The sequence below is a fragment of the Erinaceus europaeus genome, assembly GCF_950295315.1.
Source record: "Erinaceus europaeus chromosome 6 unlocalized genomic scaffold, mEriEur2.1 SUPER_6_unloc_12, whole genome shotgun sequence".
Lineage (NCBI taxonomy): Eukaryota > Metazoa > Chordata > Mammalia > Eulipotyphla > Erinaceidae > Erinaceus > Erinaceus europaeus.
The window spans coordinates 178,954-195,667 of NW_026647117.1; the positions used below are offsets into that span (position 1 = coordinate 178,954).

Below are 16,714 nucleotides of genomic sequence, written 5' to 3' on the forward strand. Positions count from 1 at the left end.
CTTTTTTTTTAAACCACAGTTCCTGTCCGGTTCCTACCCAGCTCCAAGATTGGCTCCTGCCTGGCTCTGCCCAGCTCCTATTGCAGCTCCCACCTGCCAGTGCCCTGGCTGCCCTGTTGTGCGCAGGCGGACTGCAGTCCCCCCAGGACTATCCTTGCAGACACAAGAGCCACAGGCGCCCCCCGCCCACCCCCCATGGCACAAGGAGCCCAGCCAGGCCCAGGCCTCCTGAAAGGGGTAGGAGGTGGGGGGGCGCTGGGAGTGGCCTCCCCGGACCAGCAGTTTGCAAAGTGCCAGACCCTCATCCCAGACCCAACCCGCAGCCTGGCAAATGGCTCAACAGGGGTTCCAGCCAGCCAGCATGGGGCACAGCTCTGAAATGCATGTCTCTTCGAGAGAGACAGAGGCAGAGAAAACACTCCAGTTCTAGAAGTGTGAGGAGACCCCCCAACCTGGACCCACACCCCGCGCCCAGGCCTTCACCTTAGTCTGGGAGCCCGGCTCGCCATGTTGCCCCAGGCCAAACTCCAGGTTCAGGATTCCAAACAGCAGTCCCCCGAGGACCTCGTCGTGGGCCACACCGAGGAAGGACAGCGGGCGCACATTTCGATGGGCGGGCACGCGGAAAGTTCTCTGGGCCTGGCCACTCCCGAAGCCAAGGCAGGCTGGTGGGTTCCACCGGGGTCCCCTCCTGCCAGGGCGGTTGGGGTGGGCGGGAGGCTCACTGCCCGGCCTCGAGCTGCCCGGGCGGGTCCTCACCCTCAGGGCGCTCGGAGCCGAGCCGCAGGCATGGACATGCTGGGCGAGGCCCTGGGACCCCAGGACCCCTCTCCTGGCTGGAAGGAAAGGGAAGGCCGGCTTCCCAGACTCTCCGATGGGGTCCCTGTGCTTGCGCTCCTGGAAGCCGAAAACAGCGGGATCTGGGGCGCGCAGCCACCCTTCCAGGGTGTCCCTGCCCGGGGTGTGGGGTCTGGGGTCTCGCGCACACCTCCCCCGGGTGCGCCCCTGCCGGGGGTGCGCATGGCCCTTATCCGGGGACTGCCCCGCTCAAGGCCGCTGGATCCTGAGGGTTGGGGGGGGGGGCGCAGCCACCTCTTCGGGGTGTGCCTGGCCCGGGGTAAGGGGTCCAGCGGCGCTGGCGCCACTGTGGCTGTACCCCGACTTCGCCCCTCCCCCCACCCAGCACCTTCCTGGGCGGGCGCGACACCCGAGCCTTCCAGGACGGGTGGCACCGGGGGCCACTTACTTGGAATTGGAGGAATGGCAGTAGATGTGCCGAGCACGATGGGCATGGCCGCTGCTGTCCAGCACAGCACCGTCATGACTCCCCAGCAGTACTTCCACGCCGGGAGCCTCCACACAGTCGTGGCCTGGCGCTCAAGTCTCAGACCCGGGCCCCAGCGCTGGGGCCTATGGGTGCGACGCAACTCAACGCAATGCGGCGTGGAGGTGAAGTGACGCGATGCGACGCTAAGCAATGCAGCCTGGGGGCGACGGGGCCTCAAGGAGAGGGCCGCAGGGCTCCATGGCGCTGAGCTGGACGCAGCTGGGACAAAGAGAAGAAGGGAAGACAGGGGGAGAGAAAGATAGACACACCTGCAGACCTGCTTCACCTACTGTGAGGCCAGGCCCCTGCAGGTGGGGAGCTGGGGGCTCGAACCAGGATCCTTAGGCTGTGCGACCTGCGATAAACCCGCTGCGCCACCTCCGAACTCCCTTTTTTTTAATGTTTTATTTATAAAAAGGAAACATTGAGTAAACCATAGGATAAGAGGGGTACAACTTCCAACAACGACAACAACAATAATAACTACAACAATAAATCAACAAGGGCAACAAAAGGGAATAAATAAATAAAATAAAATATTTTTTTAAAAAAGAGGGGTACAACTCCACACAATTCCCACCACCAGAACTCTGTATCCCCTCCCCTCCCCTGATAGCTTTCTTGTTTTTTAACCCTGGGAGTATGGACCCAAGGTCATTGTGGGATGCAGAAGACGGAAGGTCTGGCTTCTGCAATTGCTTCCCCGCTGAACATCGGCGTTGACTGGTTGATCCATACTCCCAGCCTCTCTCCCTTGTCCTAGTGGGCAAGGGCTCTGGGGAAGCAGAGCTCCAGGACACATTGGTGGTGTTGTCTGTCCAGGGAAGTCTGGTCAGCATTATGCTAGCATCTGGAACCTGGTGGTTGAAAAGAGTTAATATACAAAGCCGAACAAATTGTTGACCAATCATGGACCTAAGCTGGAATAGAACAGATATAGTGTTGAGGGGATTCTTAAGAAATTCTTTAATAATTTTAAAATAGGCACAGGTGGTGGTGATCTCAGTTGAGCATGCACATAACCATGACTAAGAACCCAGGTTCAAGGCCCCAGTGCCTACCTGCTAGGGGGTGGGGTTAAGCTTGACAAGCAAGCAGAGCTGTACGTGTCTTTCTCTCTCTCCATTATCTCCCTTCCTTGTATGAATTGCCTTGTTCTATCAAATCAAAATTTAATTGTAAATAAAAATTCCTTAAAAATAATCTAAGCGAAGTCAGGAGGTAGCACAGTGGGTTAAGTACACTGGCTCTCAAACTACAGAGGGTTTCCTTCACAGGCAGTGAAGCAGGTCTGCAGGTGTCTATCTTTCTCTCCCCCTCTCTGTTTTCTCCTCCTCTCTCCATTTCTCTCTGTCCTATCCAACTACAAGGACATCAATAAGAACAACAATAACTACAACAATAAAATAACAAGGGCAACAAAAGGGAAAATGAATATTTTAAAAATTTAAAAATATTTTTATTATCTTTATTTATTGCATAGTAACAGCAGAAATCAAAAGGGAAAGGGGAAGTAAAGAGGGAGAAGAGAGAGAGAGAGACCTGCAGCACTGCTTCACCATTCACAAAGATTTTCCTCTGCAGGTGTGGTGGCGACTTAAATCCAAAATAAATTTTAAGAATCTAACTCAACTCATTTTGTGTTGATGGTGTTAGGGTTTAGCGACAGACTTAAGTTTGAATAAAATCTAGAGACAGGATGTAAAGTTCAAAATCTCAGAGCCAGAAAAAGAAATAGGGCTTTGCCCAGACCCATCCCTGCTACCTGCAGGATGAGACTGCGTGAGAGGAGGACAAAGCAGTAGGAATATAATGTCCCTTTGGAATATATATCCCTTGGAATATAATATCCCTTTGGAATATATATCCCTTTGGAATATAACATTTTAAAAATAGGCCTACTAGCTATCTTCAAAACAGAGACCCCAAATCTTCATCTGCAATATTCCAGCCTTTAGGTTCATGATGGGTCAACAATTTGTTTGGCTTTATATGTCAACTCTTTTTTTAGCCACCAGGTTTCAGATGCTACCAAGATGCCTACTGGACTTCCCTGGACAGAAGACTCCACCAATGTGTCCTGGAGCCCCACTTCTCCAGAACTCTGCCCCACTAGGGAAAGAGAAAGACAGACTGAGAATATGGATCCACCTGTAAACACCCATGTTCAGCATGGAAGCAGTTACAGAAGCCAGACCTTCTACCTCTGCACACCATAATGTCCCTGAGTCCATACTCCCAGAGGGTTAAAGAATAGGAAAGCCATTGGGAGGGGATGGGATACTGAGTTCTGGTGGTGGGAATTATACCCCTCTTATCCTATGGCCTTGTCAATGTTTCCATTTTATAAATAAACCTTTAAAAAAGAATAGCATATATAGATAGTTGTATGCAAAAAAATCAGTGGAAGCTTCTTTAAAAGCAAAAAAATAGGGGCAGGTGGTGGTGCACCTGGTTAAGTGCATACATCATAGTGCACAAGGACCTGGGCTCAAGCCCCTGGCCCCCTACCTGCAGGGGGAAAACTTCACAAGTGGTGAAATATAGCTACAGGTGTTTCTATCTCTTTCCCTTTCTATATGTTCCTCCCTTATCAATTTCTCTTTCTATCTAATCAATCAGTCAATCCAGACATAGATAATTAAAAAAAAAGAGGCATCACATGCAGAGAAACTCCCCTCTCCCTCTAAGCTGAGGGGAGACATTTTCAGAGTTTCTTCTGGCCTAAACAAAGTGCTGGGTGAAGATTTTGCCTCTTATTTTGTATTTCCTCTCACCTATAAAGGAATGCAAATGGGAGGGTGGGGTAGGTGGGGGTGCACTGGGTTTAGTGCACATAGTATAAAAGCACAGACCCATGCAAGGATCTTGGTTGGAAGCCCTGGCTCCTCACCTGCAGAGGGACACTTCACAAGCAGAGAAACAGGTCTCTATCCCTCTCTATATACCCCCTCCCCTCTCAGTTTCTCTCTGTCTTAGCCAAAATAAATAAATAAATGAATCAATAAATATATGGCTGCCAGCACCAGTGGATTCATAGTGCTGGCCCTGAAACCTGGTGATAAGCCCAAAAGCAAGAAAGAAAGAAAGAAAGAAAGAAAGAAAGAAAGAAAGAAAGGAAGAAAGAAAGAAAGAAAGAAAGAAAGAAAGGAAAAATAAACAAAGAAAGAAAATCCAAGAGAAAAAAGGGGGGAGTCAGGCAGTGGTATACTTGGTTAAACACACAACAATGCACAGGGACATGGATTCAAGCCCCTGATCCTCACTGCAGGAGGAAAGCTTCAAAAGTGACTAAGCAGGGCTGCAAGTGTCTCTGTCTCTCCCTCCCTCTCTCTCCCCCTTCCATCACATCTCAAGTTCTGGCTGTCTCTATCCAATAAATAAAGATAGTTTAAAAAGAAAAGAAAATTAAAGAAAGGAAAAAGTTAAGTTACTAAAAACAGGCTTTCCAGAAGCAGTTTGTTTCCACTCATGTGCTCTGTAACAGGGGACCTCAAAAAAGAGCTTTCTTATTTCAAATGCCAATTTGATGTAGACTTCTGTCATGTAAATTAATTTTTCTATTATTATCTTTATTTATTTAATGGATAGAAACAGCCATAAATTCAGAGGGAAGGTAGGTGATAGGGAGAGAGACAGAGACACCTGCAACACGGCTTCACCACTCAAAAAGTTTTCCCCTTGCAGATGGGGGCCAGGGGCTTGAACTTGGATCCTTGTGCACTGTAACATGTGTGCTCAACCAGGTGTACCACAATCAGGACCCCAGGACTATTTAAAATAGTATCTTGCCAAAAAGCAGTTAGCAGTCACACTCCAACGAGACTGTTCTAGCATCAGGAAACACTTGTAAACACCCCAGCCCCCCACACACACATGCACAGACAGGCTCCAGGGGGCAGAGGAAGCCAGTCTGACCTGGGAGTGAAGTGGGCAGGGCATACATGTGGCCCTGGATCCTTCCACCTCAGTGTGCCCCCTCCCCTCCTCTTTCAACCTTCTCAGTTCAGATGACAGATTTACAAGCAAGATAAAGGGACCAAGCCAAGAAGGAAAGGAAGATAATAGAATATTAACAGGGGTTGGGCTGTAGCACAGTGGGTTAAGCACAGGTGGTGCAAAGCACAAGGATCAGCCTAAGGATACCGGCTAGAGCCCCCAAATTTGATTCCTTAATAAACCAGCCCCCCGAATTCCTTAATAAACCAGGCCCCCAAATTTGATTCCTTAATAAACCAGGCCCCAAAATTTGATTCCTTAATAAATCAAAGATACAGTAAGCACATTCAGTAATATTACCTTAATATCATGGACTTCATATCCTACCCTGTGGTCAGTGACACTATTCTGGGTGAAATTGTAGGTCTGGATTCTTTCTGACTAGGTTCTTGTTCCAACCTGTGCAGAGATAGAAAGGAATTCACATTTTAATATAATTACTATCTTTACTACAATGGAAAAGGCACCGCAAATTCTTTTCTAAGGATTTCTATTTCTGAACGTCAGGCACATACAATTGACAAAGAGCAAGAGTGGAAGGAATTTAATTGTTTAAGACTCTTGTTATCTCAGGTTTACTTATGGAGTAAGAGTGTTTCTTTTTCTATTTTTTTTTCTACCTGAACTACAAATACACTGCTCCTGCAGGCCATCACCCCTCCCCCTGCCTTTTGTTGTTCTTTTTGTTTATCATTGTTGCTGGATAGGACAGAGAAATTGAGGGTGGGGGGGAGACAATGAGTGGGAGAGAAAGACAGACACCTGCAGACCTGCTTCACCACTTGTGAAGTGACATCCCTGCAGGTGGGGAGCTCAAACTGGGATCCCAACCCCTATCCTTGAGCTTTGTGCCATGTGCGCTTAACCTGCTCGCTGTACTACCACCCAGCACCCAATAGTGCTTCTTCAGTAGTTCCAATTCCAATCAAAGCCAAATTATCAGTGGTACTGGGAGGAAGAGGTAGAGTGGATAAAGTATAGGATTCTCAGGCATGAGGTCCCAAGTTCAATCCCTGGTGCCACATATACCAGAGTAACGTGCAGATCCTCCCTGCTCCTCTCTCTCTCTCATTAATGAATAAATAAGATCTTTAGAACAAAACAAAAGAAAAATATCTCTGAAGATGGGTAGGTTGCACCATGGAAGAACTTAGAGCTTCTAAATTTTAGGTCCTGAGTCCAATCCCAAGCACTGCATATGCTAGAGTGCTGCTTCTGTGCCCCTCTACCACCTTTTGTAATTCATGAAATTAAAATAAATAAAAAACTATATTTTACCCTCATCAGTCCGTTCTCCAGCAAGTTTACTAATGTGTTAACTCAAATTTTTTCCTCAAGCTATTTCTATTCAGGATTTGTATCATAACTGTCTAAAGAGAAAATTGGTTTAAAGGTCATTTTTATGGAAATTAAGATACTTTTAAGTTTTAAAATGAAACATATTATTACAAAAATTTATTACAAATCCCTATGGGTTCAGAAATAAATATCTCTGCCAAAACCATACTGGTCCTTGCAAAGTGCAAGGACCAGTGGAAGGATCCTGGTTCTGGCCCCAGCTCCCCGGACCTGCAGGATAGGTACTTCACAAGCAGTGAAGCAGGTCTGCAGGTATCTGTCTTTCTCTCCCCCTCTGTCTTCCCCTGCTATCTCCATTTCTCTCTGTCCTATCCAACAACAACAACATCAATAACTACAACAATGTTAAACAAGGGCAACTAAAAAGGGAAAATAAATTAATTCATTTTAAAACACCATACTACTGATAGAGTCTAAGGTCGAGGGTCAGGAAAGGGTTTCCCCCCCACTTCATTTTTCTCTATTTCCTAGATTTTGAATTACATATGTATGTAGTTTTATTCAAATGTATAAGTTCTACTAAAGTGTATGTATCATTTAAATAAGCAAAGTATGTATACTCTTGTTCTCTTCAGATTGTATAAATCTTTTGCCTCTTAAGTGAGCAAAGTATCATAATATTTTAAATTATAAAAAAGTAAAGGCTGCCGGGAGTCGGGCTGTAGCGCAGCAGGTTAAGCGCAGGTGGCGCAAAGCACAAGGACAGGCATAAGGATCCCGGTTCGAACCCCGCCTCCCCACCTGCAGGGGAGTCGCTTCACAGGCGGTGAAGCAGATCTCCAGGTGTCTATCTCTCCTCCTCTCTCCATTTCTCTCTGTCCTATCCAACAATGACAACAACAATAATAACTACAACAATAAAACAACAATGGCAACAAAAGGGAATAAATAAATAAAATAAATATAAAAAATAAAAATAAATGCTGCCACTGTCTGGGAGATTGTGCAGTGGATAAAGCTTTGGGGTTCTTAGGTGTGAGGTCTCAAGATTGATCTCCGGCATCAGATGTGTCAGAGTGATGCTGCGGTTCTCCTTCTTCCTCTCCCCTATCTCTCTCACTAATAAATATATCTTTACAAACAAAAGTAAAACCTGAATGGGGTTGAAAGAGAATTTTGGAGTTGGAAGCCCAAAATAGCCATGTTTTTGAGTTATTTGCAGTAAACCTTGTAGCATTTTAGAAAAAGTGGGCTGCATAACAGTAAGCATTATAATAACTGTCACAAGTCACTTTGATTTAGATATCTTAGTTTTCCCTACTTTTGGCCTTTCCACTTTCCCTACGCTTGTTTTAGCCTGCCGTAGTGTAAGTGACAGTGCAAATAATATATTTATCCCTTGCCTGCGATGGTCTCAGATTGCAGAGGAGCATCAGTAGGTAGACTTGAAGATAGGAATTTGCATTTAAAAACCACTACTTCTTAGCAAACCCCTTCTGGCACAGACACAGAGAGCCTAAACATTCAAGTTATTTCTTATTCACAGAGGAGTATATTTTCTATATGTCCTGAGATTTTTACTTGGTCAAGAATAATGAAAAAACATTTTTAATATAAAGAAACCTTTTAAAAAGTTTTTTTTTTCTTTTTGCTTGGTAAGAAAGAAAGAAATGGAGATGGAAAGGGGAGATAGAGTGGCAAAAGAAAGTGAGACACATTAAGATACTGTTTCACTGCTTGTGAAGCTTCCACCTGCAAGTGGGGATCAGGGGCTTGAACCTTGGTCCTCTCACACTATAACATGTGCACTCACAAAGTGACCTTTACAAAAAGATGAATATATTGATGTATTTTAGTACGCCAGAGTTTCATACTTACACCAGAGTTTCATACTTACATAATTCTACTGTTGTCAACAGTTGTTTTCTCCTTTTAAATTTAAAAATGAAAAAATGGGTTCCAGGAGGTGGTGTAACCAGTGGAGTGCACATGATACAATGCACAAGGACTAAGGTTCAAGCCCAAGATACAACCAGCTGAGGAGAAGCTTCACAAGTGGTGAGGTAGCACTGCAGGTGTCTCTCTTTGTCTCCCCTTCTAGATCTTCTGTTCCCTCTCAATTTCTATCCAGGAAATAATAAATGAATAAAATATACAGGGGGCCAGCAGTGGTGCATCTGGTTAAGCACACAAATTACAGTGCATAAGGAACCAGGTTCAAGCCCTTGGTCCTAAGCTGCAGGGGGTAGGGGAAGCTTCACAAGTGGTAAAGCAAGGCTGTAGGTGGTTCTCTGTCTCTCTCCTGTTCTATCTCCCCCTCCCCTCCCTATTTCTCTGTCTCTGTCCAATAATAAATAAATATATTAATATATATAAATGAAAATTGACTTTAAAATTTTTAAAAAATGAAATAGAAAAAGTGGAATAAAGAGCATGTGAAAAACATCACAGTACCTGTCATCATGCCTGGTGCTCCCATGTTGTGTTAGGGCTCAACACCAGGTCTGCAAGCATGGTGATGTGATGTGCACTCTACTGGGGGAGCAAGCTCTGGACCCCTTCGTTTATTTATTTTTATGGATAGAGCACCACTCAGAACTTCTGTATGCTGGGGATCAATCTTGGGGCCTTATGCATGTGCAGTATGCAATTTACCAATAAGCTACCTCTCAGTTCAATGCTTATGATTTTGAGATAGAGACCTAAGCATAGATCTACCATCCACTGAACTTGGCTTGCTGTGTCTGTGTTGCTGTTCAGTGGTGCCAGGAATCAATCCGAGGGACTCCCATATGTAAGGCATGTGCAGAATGACTCTTCGAACAGTTGTTAAGTTATTCTACTAAATAAATCTTATCTGCAGTGTCCTGACAGGTGGTGCAGTGAATAAGACATTGGACTCTCAAGCATGAAGTTCTGAGTTTAATCTCTGGCATTCCATAGGTCACAGTGATGCTCTAGTTCTTCCCTCACACCTTCTCATTAATAAATAAATCATTTTTTTTCCTTTCCATTTTGTTGCCCTTGTTGTTTTATCATTATTATGGTTATTATTATTGTTATTGATGTCATTGTGGATAGGACAGACAGAAATCGAGAGAGGAGGGGAAGATAGAGGGTGAGAGAAAGATAAGACTTCTGCAAACCTGATTCACCACTTATGAAGAGACAACCTGCAGGTGGGGAGCCACGAACTCAACCCAGGTTCCTCGCACCAATCCTTGTGATTTGCACCACCTGCACTCAACCTCCTGCACTACCACCTGACCCTCACCTTTCTTTTTTTCTTTTATTTAAATGTACATATATATATATATTACCTGCATTCTTCTGGTATTTTGCTGTCGACACGTCTTTCTCTATAATCTTCTGGTAAAGCCTATCTCGAAGCACATGCAGAGTGATTTCTTTGTTTTTTTTTATCTGGGAGCGTCCTTGCTGGCATTCAACTACAAGCCCTGGAAAATTACCAAGACCAAAGACAGATGGGAGTTCCCACAAGGCAAACAAAACAGAACCAAGATATTTACGACAAGCAAACATGAATCAGGAAATTACTACAAAAGGTTAAGAACATTTTAGATTTAACTGGCTTTAGAAATGATACCTAAGGGAGCCAGAAGGTAGCACAGTGGGCTAAGCCCACATGGCACAAAGAGCAAGGACCGTTTAGGATCCTGGTTCAAGCCCCCTGCTCCCCAGCTGCAGTGGAGTCACTTCACAGGTAGTAAAGCAGGTCTGCAGGTGTCTCTCTGTCTCTATTCCTCTCTATCTCCCCCTTCTCTCTCAATTTCTCTTTGTCGCTATCCAATAACAACAAAAAAAGAAAGAAAGAAAGAAAAATGATACATAGATTGCTATATGGAAAACTGGAAATTGTTCTGCAAATACAAACTATTGTATTTAATGTGGAATGTAAAACATTAATTCCCCAATAAAGAAATTAAAAAGAAAAAGAGAGAAAGAAAGGAAGAAATGATACCTAGCTTAAGATGTAATAACTGTTGACTCACCTGTAAAGAAGGAAGCTTCACAGGTGGTTAAGCAGTGCTGTTGGTGTCTTTCTCTCTACCTCCCCCTACGATCTCAGTTTCTCTGTCTTTATTCAATAAACAAGTAAAGTAAAATAAATCTTGAAAAAATATTTGTAAATGGTTGCTCTGATACTGATATCTTGAGGTGTTTCCTATATGAAGGCTGAATGTAGCAACACCTATTGATGAGGATGATTCTTTCTCCAAGTTCTGCCTCCCAATCCCACCCCAGCACATTCATTTACTTTCAAAGATCAACATACAGCAGGGTATTGTGACCCAAATGTAGATACACACGTTGTCTGTCTCAAGGAGAACTAAGTCAGCTTGACCCACTTCAATCATCAATACAGAGATATTGAAAATAACATGTTTATATAGAGAGACCAATGCAAAGAAGCTACCCAGTGTCTTAAAAAAATTATAGTGACTGTTCTTTCCTTTGCCTTGGTTCTAAATTTGTTGAATTTGGATTTTAAATGGGCCTGGCCTACTGTTGAGTCCAGTTACCCGCCTAAATCTAGGCGCAGGTTGTCTGTTTCTTAAAAAGAAAACATAGCATAGCATGTGGCTGGGGGTCTGATCCTCCACACTGCAAGTGAAAACACAGGCAGGCAATGGGCGGGACTCCTTGCATAGAGGAGCAGTGCTTTGCATGTCTCCCTCTCTTAAAGGATACAGAATGGAGACTGGCAGGGAGGCCTCTCAGCTGTCCCATGCAGGTGCAAGGTTCTGGGTGGGATTGATCCCCAGGCACACTATTTGAGAAAAAATTTTAAAAAGACTTTGTATTATTTAAAAGATTTACAGTTAAGAGAACAATATTACCATGATTTTATTCAAAAAAGCCAATCTGCAGTCCTGGAGGCTGGCAGAGTGGTTGGAGTTTTGGACTCAAGCATGAGGTCCTGAATTCTACCTCCAGCATCACATGTTCCAGACTGATGCTATAGTGCTTTTCCTCTCTCTCTCTCCTCCCTTTCTCCCTCACTGATTAATAAATCTTTTAAAAGAGCTTCAGCATATGTAGAACCAGAGTTCAGACAGACCTGGGATCCCACACATACAAATCCAGATCTCTTGCCACTGAACCGCCTCCCAGGTTGCATTAACTGGCTCTTTAAAAGATTATGATTATTTATATGTGTGTACATATATTTTATAATCCTTTTTTTGAAAAAATATGGTATGCCTCATGAATCTGTGTGTAATCCTTGAGCAGGGGCCATGCTAATCTTCTATGTATCATGCCAATTTTAGTATATGTACTACCTAAGCTAGGACTATATTATAATCTTATTTAAAAAGTGTTAAGAGATGGAGACAGTTGGAGTCAGGCAGTGGCACAGCAGGTTAAGCGCATATGGCGCAAAGCTCATGGACCAGAGGAAAGATCGCGGTTCTAGCCCCTGGCTCCCCACCTGCCCGGGAGTCCCTTCACAGGTGGTGAAGCAGGTCTGCAGGTGTCTGTCTTTCTCTCCCCCTCTATGTCTTCCCCTCTTCTCTCCATTTCTCTCTGTCCTATCCAACAACAACGACATTAATCACCACACAATGTTAAGCAACAAGGGCAACAAAATGGAAAAATAAATAAAAATAAAAAAGAGTGGAAAAGAATAGACAAGAAAAAAAAAGAAAGGGAGACAATGAGACCTTGGTGACAACAACAACAACAAAAATAAAATAACCTATTTATACTTTAGAATTGCAGAATGGCCAGGGCAATGGCTCTGTACGAATTAAGTCCTGAATTCAATCCCCAGATTTGCATGTGCCATATTCATGCTCTGCTTCTCTTTTTTGTATTAATAAATAACATTTTTCCTTTTTTTAATTTCCTTTTTTTAATTTCATTTTTTTAAAAAAAAACGCGGTTCCTGCCCGGTTCCTACCCATCTCCAAGATCGGCTGCTGCCTGGCTCTGTAGGGCTCCTAGTGCAGCTCCCACCTGCCAGCATCCTGGCTGCCCCATTGTGTGAGTGGGAAGACTGCAGTCTCCCCAGGACTGTCCCCACAGACACAAGAACCCCAGGCGACCCCTGCCCACCCCCCACCACACAAGGAGCCCTGCCAGACCCAGGCCACCGGGACGAGGGGGGTTGGGGGTGGGTGTTGGCAGTACCCTCCAGGACCAGCAGGTTGCAAAGTGCCAGACCTTCAGCCCAGACCCAATCCACAGCCCGGGCCCAGGGCTCAACAAGGGTTGGAGCCAGCTGGCTTGGGGCACCCCTCTGAAATGCATGTCTCTTCTGAGAGAGACAGAGGCAGAGAAAACACTCCAGTTCTAGTAGTGCGAGGAGACCCCCAACCTGGACCCGCACCCCGTGCCCCAGCCTCCTTCACCCTAATTTGGGAGCTTGGCTCGCCATGTTTCCCCAGACCAAACTCGAAGTTCAGGATTCCAAACAGCCGTCCCCCGAGGACCTCTTCGTGGGCCACACCGAGAGGAAGGATAGCGGGTGCACATTTCGGGTGGGCGGACACACGGAAAGTTTTCTGGACCTGGCTGCCCCTGAAGCCAGGTCGGTGGGTTCTGGGGTCCCCTCCTGCCAGGGCGTTTGGGGTGGGCGGGAGGCACACTGCCTGGACTCCAGCTGCACTGGCGGGTCCTCACCCTCGGGGCACTTGGAGCCACCAGCACTGACATGCTGGGTGAGGCCCAGGGACCTAGGACCCCTCTCCCGGCAGGAAGGAAAGGGAAGGCCGGCTGCCCAGACTCTCCGGCAGGGTCCCTACGCTCGCGCTCACGGAAGCCAAAAGCAGCACGATCTGGGGGCGCACAGCCACCCTTCCAGGGTGTCCCTGCCAGGGGTGCAGGGTCTGGGGGCTCGCGGACACCTCCCCTGGGTGTGCCCCTGCCCGGGGTGCGCATGGCTCCATCTCGGGGAGTGCCCTGCTCAAGGCTGCTGGATGCTGGAGGTTTGGGGGGGTTCGCAGCCACCTCTAAGGGGTGCGCCTGTCCCGGGGTACTGGGTCCAGGGGTGCTGGCCCCTCTGCGGCTGTACCCCGACTTCACCCCTCACCCCACCCAGCAACTTCCCAGGTGGGCACAACAACCCAGCCTTCAAAGGCACAGGAACCAGGGGCCACTTACTTGCAATTGGAGGAATCTCACTAGATGGGCTCCAGCACTATGGACCTGGCCACTGGCTGCTGTCTGGCACAGCACCTTGGGGAGTCCCCAGCAGTACTTCCACACGGGGACTCCGCACAGTTCTTGCTGGGCGCTCAGGGCGCAGGGCCCAGGCCTCAGCGGTGGGGCCTATGGGTGCAACAGAACGCGGCATGGCTCAATGCTGCCTGGGGGTGATGCGATGCTATGCTACTCAATGTGACAGGGGGCGACAGGGTCTCAGGGCGCGGGCCTCAGGGCTCCATGGTGCTGCTGTGGATGCAGCTGGGACAAAGGGAAGAAGAGAAGAATGGAACACAGGGTGAGAGAAAGATAGACACCTGCAGACCTGCTTCACTGCCTATCTTTCTCTCCCCCTCTGTCTTCCCCTCCTCTCTCCATTTTTCTCTGTCCTATCCAACTACAAGGACATCAATAACAACAATAATAACTACAACAATAAAACAACAAGGGTAACAAAAGGGAAATAAATATTTTAAAAATTAAAAAATAAAAATATTTTCATTATCTTTGTTTATTAGATAGTAACAGAAGAAATAAAAAAGGAAATGGGAAGTAAAGAGGGAGAAGAGAGAGAAAGAGAGAGAGAGAGAAACCTGCAGCACTGCTTCACCATTCACAAATCTTTTCCTCTGCAGGTGTGGTGGGGACTCAAATCCAAAATAAATTTTAAGAATCTAACTCAATTCATTTTGTGTTGATGGTGTTAGGGTTTAGAGACAGACTTAAGTTTGAATAAAATCTAGAGACAGGATGTAAAGTTCAAAATCTCAGAGCCAGAAAAAGAAATAGGGCTTTGCCCAGACCCATCCCTGCTACCTGCACGATGAGACTGCGTGAGAGGAGGACAAAGCAGTAGGAATATAATATCCCTTTGGAATATATATCCCTTGGAATATAATATCCCTTTGGAATATATATCCCTTTGGAATACAACTAAAATAGGCCTACCAAGGAGGTGACTATAACTTAATTTGGGTTAAAAATAGAGTAGAAAAAAAGGAAAAAAAATTTTTTCTTTTAAATTATTATTCCCAAAGCAAACCTCCTCCCCCTCACCCCCCCCCATAACCAATCCTGGGGGACCACCTCCTAGCAGGCTCCTCTGCTGAGCTTCTTTCTTTACCAAGATTCCTGTCCCACCAGGGAGTACCATTCATTCTAAGTCTATTCCCTTCTGAAACCTCTGGCCTTTTTTCTTTCTAAGTAGCCACCCCTCCCCCACATAGATAATTAAATAATAAAAAATAAACAAATAAAAATCTCTTTCCTTTAACTGCTCTTTTATTACTGTTCTTTTTCTTGTCTTTTTCTTTTTTCTCTCTCTCTCTCTTTTTTTTTGTGGCTTCCAAAGCCACATACCCCATCCCCTACATCACCAAACAGTGTGCTTTCACTGAATTCACTGATACACGTTTGGGAATTATTTTTGGGATGAAATCTGACTCAGAGTGGACTCTCACTATGAGTATCTCTGATCAACTTCCCTTACTCCTTTAGCTACCCCTAGAATATACAGTGGATAATAGATTTGTATAACTGTCTATCCCAGCTATCCTTGTCTAGTCCTGAGGTTTTTTTAATTATTATTTTTCTTCTTCTTTCTTAACAATCAGCTACCTCTGCTCACGAGGTTTGAGGTAATCTGGGACAGGGTGTTTTTTTACCCTGCTCTATTTTATTATTAATATTATGTAAAGGCATATATCTTCCCCCCCCCTTTAGGTTGATCAGAATTAACTCTTAGGGTATCTTTCATTGCTAGGGTAGTGGGCATCTTATCTATTGTGGGAGGAACTTGTCTCATTACTCCTACCTCCTCTACAGACTCTCGCCTTCCTCCTCCTAGCTAATTAAAAAATTAAATTAAAAATAAAGTAATCAAAAAAACTTTCCTTTCACTGCTCTTTAATTACAGCTCTTTTTTATCTTTTCTCTTTTCTCTCTCTTGTTTCTTTTTTATCTTGTCATACACTTCTTCCTTCCTTCTTCTTTGCCTTTATGAATTTGTGGATTATTTTGGGGAAGAAATCTGACTCAGAGTGGACTCTCTATGTGTCTATCTCTGCTCTAGTTCCCTTTCCCCTCTTGTTACCCCTAGAATATACAGTGGATAGTAGATTTGCATAACTGTCTATTCTTGCTATCCCTTTTTTTTACTCTTTCTTCTTCACTGGGATTTGGTTACTATTTTTTCACAGACTGGAGATATTGTTTGGCTAACTGGTAGTGATTAAACTGCTTCAATACTTGCTACAGTTGCTATTGTAATTCCTGAGGTTGGTGAGTGCAATTGTCATAAAGGTATTTAGTACAGTGTTAATTGTACTGAAGACACAACAAAAGAGGAATAACAGAGCATAAAAAAAGAAACACATTAAAAATGGGTAGATCAAAAACAAATAAAACTGCTACTCCAATGAATGAAGACAAGAGCCCAGAAGAAACTACAAATCAGCCAGAAGTAACCATAGATAAGAAAAGGATACAAGCATTAATAAACTTATTAATGACAGAAATGAAAACAACTTTGGAGGAAAGGAATGGCAGTATTAGGGAAACAACAATTGAGACCCCCAAGGAAAATACTGATTATCTTGAGGCAATTAGAGAACTGAAACCTCAAATAGCTCTAATGAAAAAAAAAGCTGAGGCAAGGGAAAGCAGACTAACAGAAGCAGAAAACAGAATTAGTCAGACAGAGGATAAGTTAGAGAAAATTAGGAAAGAGGTGAAAGAGCTCAAAAAGAGACTGAGAGACACTGGAAACAACAACAGAGACATATGGGATGATCTCAAAAGAAGTAACATTCGTTTAATTGGCCTGCCAGAGGAAGAAAGAGAGGAAGGGGAAGCAAACATTCTAGAGGAAATAATAGAAGAAAACTTCCCAGACCTGAATAACAGAAAGGACATCGAGAT

The 16,714-nt window shown here is 44.9% G+C and overlaps 1 non-coding gene across 1 annotated transcript; it reads right to left on the reverse strand.

Annotated features, from left to right (window-relative positions):
- Positions 1-11,836: 11,836 nt before the first annotated feature.
- LOC132536131 (U6 spliceosomal RNA) lies at positions 11,837-11,943 on the reverse strand. Its single transcript, XR_009547802.1, has one exon. It is a non-coding gene; the product is annotated as a U6 spliceosomal RNA (small nuclear RNA).
- Between the last annotated feature and the right edge of the window lie 4,771 nt (positions 11,944-16,714).